The sequence below is a fragment of a genome, unplaced genomic scaffold, assembly GCF_019419815.1.
Source record: "Pyrus x bretschneideri cultivar Hongxiangsu unplaced genomic scaffold, Pyrus_bretschneideri_v1 Contig35, whole genome shotgun sequence".
Classification (NCBI taxonomy): Eukaryota; Viridiplantae; Streptophyta; class Magnoliopsida; order Rosales; family Rosaceae; genus Pyrus; species Pyrus x bretschneideri.
Window position 1 is genome coordinate 1,144,398 of NW_025999668.1, and position 10,440 is coordinate 1,154,837.

Here is a 10,440-nt window from a genome sequence, read left to right on the forward strand (position 1 = left end):
CCATCTTATGGTTTCACTTATATCTTGCTAGCCGTTGATTATGTTTCTAAATGGGTGGAAGCAAAAGCCACCCGTACTAACGATTCTAAGGTGGTTGCAGATTTCGTGAAAACTAACATTTTTGCTAGGTTTGGAATGCCGAGAGTAATCATAAGTGATGGAGGGTCTCACTTTTGCAATCGAACCATTGAGGCGTTGCTAAGAAAGTACCATGTCAACCATAAGGTCTCCACACCTTACCATCCTCAAACAAATGGCCAAGCCGAGGTGTCTAACCGAGAAATTGATGCGTGAATTATACGCACACAAATTAACCCTCTTGTTGTCAAATTGTAGTAAGGATGCAAGTAGGGATCGTTCTAGACCGGGGATTAGGAGGGCTTGCTAAAACCTCTAAATTGACTCAAAAACATAAAAACAAAGTTAAAAACGTTCACAAAGACTCAAAGGACTCAAAACAGGTTCAAAAGACTCAAAACTGCCTAAAAACACTAACTAGGCAGTTTCTGACCTTAAACACAAATTTGGACGAATTTAAGATTATAGGTTGATTCAAAACACTTTAAAACACAAATTAAGACACTTTAACACTAAACTAGACTCAAAGAATGCAAAACTAAACACTTAAAACACTAAAACAAACCAAAAGACTCAAACAGCACCCAAAACACTCAAAACTGCCTTAAAAACACTTTCTGGGCAGTTTTGAGCACTTTGACTACTTTGGACGAAATTGGGTAATAAAATGAATCAAAATACTTAGAAACACAAACTAAGACACTTTCTAACTAAGTTGGACACTAAAGCAAGGGGGGATTGAGTTTTGGACGAAATTAAACTAATTGCACAGATTCTAATTAAAACAGATTGTAAGTATGAATGTGATGGATTGTTAGCTAAGGGGTTCATCTCCACACATGTTACACTTGCATACTAAAAAGATTTCCAATTGCATTTCAATAAACCATGAATTCTCAACACCCCAAGTTAACCGTGATGCACTAATTAACCTTCAAATCTTCCTAACGTTATTGAATTGGATGATTGCATACGACAACCCAAAACATTCCCCACAAGTCCCCTACATGATTGCATAATAGAGATACAAGCAAGAATCATTACGCTCTATGAAAATTATAAGTGTTGACGAGGCATTCGTTACTATGATTGCATGAAACTTATGCCAAGAATTCGTTTAACGCGATTGTTTATAAGCAACCTCCACTACTTGTGAATATAAGTTCGTAACTATTAGGTGAAACTCACTTATATTCTAGCGTCATATTCATGCATGAAAATTAAGCGTGTACTCTCAATAAACATACATATGAACGTTTAGGCACTCTTCTCCTAAACATTCCAACATTGTAATCGAGGAAAAGAAACACCTAAACATTCCAACAACTCAAACTTGAATTGTATGAACGTTTAGGCACTCTTCTCCTCCTCTTCGTTGTAGCACAAGGTCTAAGGATAGTTTGATGGTGTGGATGTGTGTTTGAATGAATGAATTTCTGAAATGGAAGAATGTATGAGAATGAATGGGAATGCCTGAATTGTGGCTGCAATGGATGCTTATTTATAGGTGAAAATAAGGGAATATGACAGCTAGGAACTTGGTGGAAATCTGGAATGGTGATGGGAGATGCATGTGGCTGATTTATGCATGTGATTAAAGGGTAATGACAGCTAGGTTATGATGATGAATGCATGTGCAAAGTTGGTTGAATGATTATGGGTGCATGTGGCTGATTTATGGTGCAAGGATGAAAGGCAAAGTGCATGTGGCTGATTTGTGAAGGGAATGCATGTGGAATGAATGTGTGAATGATGGCAGATTGTGTATGTGAATGATTAGGGTGAATGTGCATGTGCTTTGACAGCTAGGTTGAATAAATTAAAGGGAGTGCATGTGGCTTGGCTGGAATGATTGGAATGCAATCTGAAATGGGATGTGTTGGTGTGAATTTCTGGTACAAAGGGCCTCCTTTGGTCTTCAATTTCGTCCATCTACTTGGCTTCAAGTATATGCAATCCATTTAACGCCCCAAACTACTCCAAAATGCATCAAAATGCACCATTTTGCATATTTTGCCCTTAGAACCTGAAAACACACAAAAGAAGCATAAAGGACTAAAATAACTAAAGAAACATAACGTAAATGCAAGAGAACAAGCCATTTAAGTCGCATGAATATGCTCCTATCAGAAATCAAACAAATTTTGGAGAAGACCGTTGGACCAACAAGGAGGGATTGGAGCTTACGTTTAGATGATGCACTGTGGGCATATCGTACGGCGTACAAAACACCCATTGGGATGTCACCTTTTCGGCTCGTCTATGGTAAGCCATGTCATTTGCCCGTAGAGTTAGAGCACAAGGCACATTGGGCCGTGAAGACTTTCAACATGGACATAGATGCAGCGGGAGTTCATAGGAAGCTCCAATTGAATGAACTTGAGGAGATTCGGAATGAAGCCTATGAGAATGCCCGGATGTACAAAGCCAAGACCAAAGCATTCCATGATAAAATGATTCGAACCAAGACCTTCACAGTTGGGCAGAAAGTGTTACTTTTCAACTCTCGCCTACGTTTGTTTCCTGGTAAGTTGCGTTCTAAATGGATTGGCCCGTTTGTTGTTACTAACGTTTTACCTTATGGTGCAGTCCACATAAAAAGCTTAAGGAATGGCGTAGAATTCAAAGTGAAGGGGCATCGGTTGAAGCCATATTACGAGCATGGTGTGGGGCAAGTGGTGGAAGACATTCCTTTCCATTCCGTGGGCTCAAATGAAGATTGAAGAGAGTACTCGTCCGACTGCAAGACGTAAAAGCAAGCGCTTCGTGGGAGGCAACCCAATACAGTGAATAAAGCTTGTTTATTGATTTCCGAGTGATTACAAAAAAAAAAAAAAAAAAAAAAAAAAAAAAAAAAAAGGCAGAAAGATGGAGCCTTCACAAAGGTTGTGTACGTGAGGCCCCACTACGTGGCAACACTCTCGGAACAGAAGGCATTGGAGCGGGAGGCATCGGAGCAAGAGGCATCGGAGCGGAAGGCATCGGAGCGGGAGGCACCAAAGATAAATCATTCAAGGCCCCAAACCTTGGTGGAACGCTGGATGACCCATGAAAGAGGTGCCTCTGGAAGAAAGCTGCAAGCTTTTGACGGTCATCAAGTGTTGGAAGTATGCCCACAAAGCCACTCATTTGATGTAATAGCTTTTTGGAATACTTATTGTGTTAAACTTTTATATGTTTAATAGAAGGGCAAAGCTTATTGTTAATCACTATTTATAGTATCTTGTGTTTAAGCAATAAGGGAATCCAAGGAATGTATTTGATCTAAGAGACAAGTGATTTAAGTTAGTTAAATTAACGAGACCTTTCTCTTATGTTCATTCCTAAAACGTTCCTAGCCATAGGATTGCCAATTGGGCATTGACAATCCGCTAAGGTTAGTATGTGTTATGTCGACTCAAGCGTGAGTATGAACTAGTCTCAAGTCATTTGGTGTTGGACACTAAGGCAAACACATAGGTGCTCGAAAGAGTAATCGAGTACACTGAACTACAATCAAACAAGAGTTCGAACATACATGTCATGTGAGAACTCAATAGTTGCAATATGCAAAGTAGTCCTTTGACCTGAGGCATCATTGATGTCTAATGGTTAGGTCCTTGATCTTTGATTATGTCAACGGCATTCCATTGGAGTGTCCACGGCATTGTTGGGGTCAAGCTATCTAGTCATGTAGGCATATGAATGTACAACAAGGGATCTCTAACCTTCCATGATGGAAGGAGAATACTCTAAGATATGATTCGAGAGTCTTTGGCCAAAGCATATGAATATGACTAAGGAAGATGTTCCAAATCTTATTCCATTGAATCATATAGAGAAGTATCACATTGGATAGTAGACATGAAACAAACTATCACTTAAACAATGTGATTAAGAGTATTGTATTAGAGAAGGACCGTATTGCATTGTAGTTGTAACTGGATAGGTTCTCCAACCACTTCTACTTAGCTTGGGTAACCATGACATGCTGCTAGGCGTCACCCAAGGTTTGTGGAAGCCCTAAAGATTAGCAAACACTAATTTAAGGGAGAATTGAAATGTGGTTTCAATTCACAATCGATCGTTAAGAGTAACATCGCCCACTACCTCGCTAATTGGAACCTAATGGATCGTACACCGAGTAAAGATATAAGTGAAGAAATTATATGAAATGGATAAGCAATTAAATGGTTTAATTGAAGAATGGTCAAGATTAATTAAATAGTTAATTAATTATACGAAACGTTCGTATTGGGCGTTTAAGTTAGTTTTGGGCTTCGGGGCACAAAAACGTTTTGGCCCACAAGGCCCATTATGTTTAAGTTGTATGACAACTAAAACAAAATGGGCAATTAAGCCCAAATACATTAAATGGCCGGCCATAACCTTAAGGGTAGTGAACTTGGCTTAATTGCAAGTTTGCCACTCCATTGTGAGGTGGTATAAAGACATCTTTATAGCCATTTCACCCTAAGGGGTTTCTAATTGAATTTGGGTGAAACCTATTCTCTCATTACCTTAGGTGAGGAACATCTAGCAATCTTTCTTACCTAAGTCATCCATTTCATCTTCACACAACATCTTTGGTGTGGAGACTTAGAGACACTAAACTTTTGGTGTTTTGGAGAACAAATCCTCAAATCCTCAAAGAAGAAAATGAGCACTAAAAGGGAGGAAATCACAAGGAAGATTCAAGGAGCAAGGAGGTGACTTGAAGGCCCTCCACTTGGGTGAATCCCTTGTGTAATCAAGGATGAGCTTCAAGGGTAAAGAATCTCTAAATTCTTATTCTCTTTAATTTTGTTAAAGAGTCTTATGGTTCACCATATACTAGGCTTTGAAAGTCATGGGTTTTATGAATTGTTTTTGAATGCATGCCTACTTTAAAGAGTTATTAGTTTGTATATGTATTCAAACGTTCTTACATGTTCTTAGCTAGGACAAAATTTTTCCTTCATCAAGCTCATCAAGTTTCCTCTTCATGCATGTCGAATAATTGTTGGCAAGCACGTGCAAACTTCGCTTCTCGTACTTAAGCTGTTTGATCTCCTGCTTAAGACTCTCCACCTCCACCATCAAGGATTCAACCTGACGGGAGCGAGCAAGTAGGCGTTGGCCCATGTTGGACACAGAGCCAGCGCACTGAACGCTAATAGCCAAGGACTCTTGAACGGCCAACTCATCGGACCATCCAGAAAGCAGCTGACTGTCTTTGGGAGTGAGGAGGTTCCGAGCTACTATCGTAGCCGTTGTGGCATCCGTCATCACAGAGTCCTCATCTGTAAAAGGGCCATGAGAAGATAAGAAAGATGGGCACCATACCTTATCCTGACGCGGCGTAACAGGATCATTGCTTAGACTCAAATCTAAGCAAATGTTCGATGGGTTAGATGAGCTAGCCATTTTTCAAGAAGCTAAAAGAGAAGGGTTGGATGGAGTGAAATCTCGACGGGCCGGAGAGGATTTCTGGGCAATTTTCAAGTGTGCATGCTAGAGGTGATCGCTCACCTCTATTAAAGGAGAGGCGTTCACCGATTCAGAAATGAAGAGACAACACTCTTCAAAACCGGAATTTCCGGCGTAAAGATCGCCAGCTCGTCAGACGCAATCCCGGCTTTTCAGAAAGCGTGTGTAACTTTGTCAAAAGCTCCCAGCTTTTCAGAAGACGCGTGGAAGGCGAGAATCAGCTGCACACTTTAGCCGACAAACGTGGGTGACAAAGCCGAAAGCTCCCGGTTTTCCAGAAAGCGAGTGCAACTTTGTCAAAAGCTCCCGGCTTTTCAAAAGACGCGTGGAAGACATTGCCGCATCCGCACTGCCATTTGCCATTACAATTCCTATATACATCAACATTCATGGCAAGGCATACACCCAAAAGCGCATAACTTTCCTTCTCGGCCGAAAATGTAAGCTGCAACCAACCCTCTCAAACATGCTCAGATTTCTCCTTCTCTTGAAAACACACTTTCAAACATGGATGTATCCCCCAAAGAAGATACCAAATGCCTGCAGTACGAATGAGGAAGAGGAAACGGTGGATCGAAACATGTGGATTCATTCGCTGCCTCTTCGAAAGCAAAGGTATCTCATATCATGCTCTTTCCCTGTCTTTTCCTTTGTCCTTGATATTACTTGCATGGCAAAGTGAAAGAAGCAATCAGCCGGCACTTGGAGTCTATCTGGACTCTATTCCCTGGTTGCTTACCTAGCTTTGCCGAGCTATCCTCTAACCCTCTTCAATACGAATTGGAGAGATTGAACAAAGAAACAGATAAAAGGAGTAAGCTCAGACCTTCGGGGGAGACCAAAAGAATCCTGTTGCCCAGTTCAAGAGTAGCACAAAGGAAAATCAACGATCGGAGGAAACCAAAAGAATCTCCAGCTCAGTTCAAGAGTAGCCTGTGGAAAAACTCAAGATGAAGCCTCACTGTAATCACCAAGGAGAAGATGGAATTTACACTCCATAACCAGATTTGCATCCCTAAACTCTTCTCTTTGTTAGATACATTCTGCCATGTTTAGTATGTTTAATTGCTGTTTATTGTTTGCTTGTGTTTAGTGTGGTTTTAAGCTTAAAACATTGAGGACAATGTTTGATTTAAGTGTGGGGGAGTTACTAAAGTGTTTTGATGCAAATTCGTAGGGTTTTATCCACCATAACTTCAAATGTTGTTTCTTGCTGTTTTTAAGTGTGTTTAGTGTGTTTTGACTTAAAAATTCGAAAATCACATAAAAATTTGAAAAACATGTTTTGAAAAGCCTAAAAAGAGTGTTTTGAGTCGTTTTTGTGTCGTAGGTCACCTTCCAACACAATGATAAGGATTTGGTTTCTAATTGCATGACTGTTAAAAAGAGTTATAAACATAGAGAAAAGTTTGATTTACTCTTGGTATATGCTTGGTTATGGTTATAATGTATGACTTCACATGCAACCATAAAAGAAAAATTAGTTTTTGTAACATGCCTGAAGGAAGGAACTCAAGCAAACGCTACAACCCTGAGAGACTTGAGCCTATAACGTTCTTTGGAGAGTATAATCTGTGATTTCTTGTTTTCTAAAAGTCGTTGCATGATCTCATTATTCTTTGCTTGGTTACTACTTAGAATGTGTTTCATCATATAGTTCCAAATGCTAGAACTCATGCCCATTTCATTCAAAGCATGTTATTGATTTGCATAACATATATCAAGATGAAGTTGTGTAGTTGCCACCATAGCCAAATAGCCTCACTTCCCATTTTTCGTATATGTTGTAAGTTTTACCTCCGTTGAGCCATGTTAGCCCGTGTTCTTTGTTAACCCACTTTATCTTCACCTAACCTAGAATATGACCGTCCTTACCCTTGTTCTTGAAGCATAGTAAGCAATGAATTCCTTTTGATTAAGGTATTGCAGAAAATAAGTGTGGGGGAAAGAGTGTTTATGTAAGTTGATGTGCCATAGGCACGGCCAAAAAGAAAGAAAGAAAGAAAAAAAAAAAAAAAAAAAAAAAAAAAGTTGAAAAGTATTGTTGGTTGAAGTAAGGGCCCAAAATAATAAATTAGGCCCTAAGAGTTGTTGAATCTCCCCCTTATGTCTAAAAGTTGATTTCTGCATGCCAAGTGAATTCTAAGCCTTAATTTCATTACTTTGCTTGCTATTGTTTAAAGAACTTTTGTTTAACCCTACCTTTCCTTGTGAGCCAATATCCCAAGCCCCGTTACAACCCTTGACTTCTATCTTGAGTGTTGTGCATTTCAATTGTGAAGTTTGAATTTGGTATGAGCATATGGTGTCACTGGTTCTCGCATCTAAGTAGTAGCATTCCATTCATGAGATCATATCTAAACATGCTTATTAACTCCAAAAATTGCGTTCTTTGTGATACATATATGTGAGTGTTCGTTTTCATGTTTACATCAATCTTCTCACATATGACTAGATTAGGGTGTGTAGTTAGAAAATCTGAGTGAAAATTGAGTGCATATCTTGTAAGGAATTGAGCAAATTCTCTAAGGCATGTTACTACATTCAAAACATGGTTTTAAATGCTTAATTGCGAACTAGTATGTGGTGACTATGATTAAGAATGTACTTAAGGGTAAAGATGGCTAAATTCTGTGGGAATAATGATTTTTAACTTGTCATGTGCATTGGAAATCCCTGAAACGATTGTTGGAAGGTGTAGGTTGTGTTTTACGTGTTTAGTGTCGTTTTGTTTATTTGTTTTTATTCTGTTTTGCTCGAGGACTAGCAAAAGATAAGTGTGGGGGAGTTTGATAGGAGCATATTCATGCGACTTAAATGGCTTGTTCTCGTGCATTTACGTTATGTTTCTTTAGTTATTTTAGTCCTTTATGCTTCTTTTGTGTGTTTTCAGGTTCTAAGGGCAAGGTATGCAAAAGGATGCCTTTTGGAGCCTTTTGGAGCAAATTAGAGATTGGAATGGATATCATATGCTTGGAGCCAAGAGGATGGACGAAATTAAAGACTTGAAGTAGGAAAGTTAAATCCTAAAAGACCTCATGTTTAAGCATCATTGAAGACTCCTACGCATTTTAGAACACAAAAACAACATTCCTTGCAACCTTAGGACATTGTCGTGTGTTTCCTTGTGTCTCCCTTCCTTGCCATGCAAGGAAGGGCTTTGTTCCCTATTTTAAACACTTAAAGCATTCACTTATCATATCATTCATTTATCACTTAACATATCATTCACTTATCACTTATCATACTAATAATCATCTACACATTTCAACCATTTAAACATATGCATTTCAACTCACATGCACACCCACCTCTTTCCACCTAATCCACATGCATTCACACACATGCACATCATTCATTCTTCTTCCTAGCCGTGCATCCCCTTAGCCATTTCCAACCACATTTTTCCACTTCCCACTTCATCATTACACCACCTAATCCACATGCACTCCCATCCATTTCATCATTGCATTCATCACCAAAGAACCAACAACAATGCCGTGCATTACTCATCAATTCCAGCCACATTCCACATGTTTTCACAACCTAATTCACATGCACATTCAGCCACCTTTCTCCCAAAAACAGTGCACATGCATTCATTATTCATTCACTTTGCATTCCCTTTGCATTTACACCCCACATGTCCCCTTAATCATTCAACCACATTCCCATTAACCACAAAACAAATCACACAACACACCAACACACATGCATCCTGAAATTCTTTGCCGTGCAAACACATGCATTTTCCTTGACATTTTCAGCCATCACACTTCATCATTACACCACCATTCATTCTTTAATCCACATACATTCATCATCATTCACCCTAAACTTCAATTCACATGCAAACAATACCCATTTCTGCACCAAAGAAGCCCATGCCGTGCACTTCCCTTGCCTTTCCAGCATTCTTCACATGCATTTCCCACCTAACATTTCCCCCTTTAATGCACATGCATTCCCATCATTCAATTACCCCATTCACACACCTTTTCTTCAAGCCTAACCCGTGCATTCCCTTACCTTTCCACAATCCCATTCATCAACACATGCAATCACATGCATCACAACCACAAAGAACCATCCAGAAAACACATTGTCGTGGCATTCACTCACAATTCCAGCATCTTCACATGTCTTTCTAGCTTTCCCTTTCATTTCCACCACTCATTCTTCATCATTTCAGTCACCTACATGCATTATTTATTAAACTCTTCATCATTGCAGCCAGAAAATCATCAAAAACTTCCCAATCACATGCACACACATGCAATTCCAGCACCAACAACAAGCCATGCCATGGGGATCCTTGTGCTTTCCAGCTTTCCTAGCTGTTTTCCACCACATTCAAGCACATGCATGCTTAAACAAACAGCCATATGTTCCCTCCACTACTCCTATAAATACCCTAGCATTCATTCATTCATTCATTCATAATCTCATTCACAACACAACACAACACACCACAAACACTTCCATTTCCTTCTCCTAGCCGTGAGTCTCCCTTAGAATCAAAAAACCATCTTTCATTTCCATCACTCCTCACTCCTTTCCACACTTCCATTCCCCCAACCAACTATCCCTAGACCTTATGCTACAACGAATAGGAAGAGAAGAGGGCCTAAACGTTCATACAATTCAAGTTTGAGTTGTTGGAATGTTTAGGCGTTTCTTTGATTTCAATGTTTAATTTCAATTCTCTTTGTTTTGTACGTATGAGGAACTAAACCCTTTTTGGCTAGGGGTGATTTCAATACCATGATTATTTATGTGATATGAATTGATGAATTCCGGTTATGAACTCTTGATTCGTGAATGCAATTGGCTTAACTATTTGATGATTAACTTATTTGTGTTTGTTGATTGAGGGTCGACACTTAATTAGCATGCATGAATATGTGGCTAAAG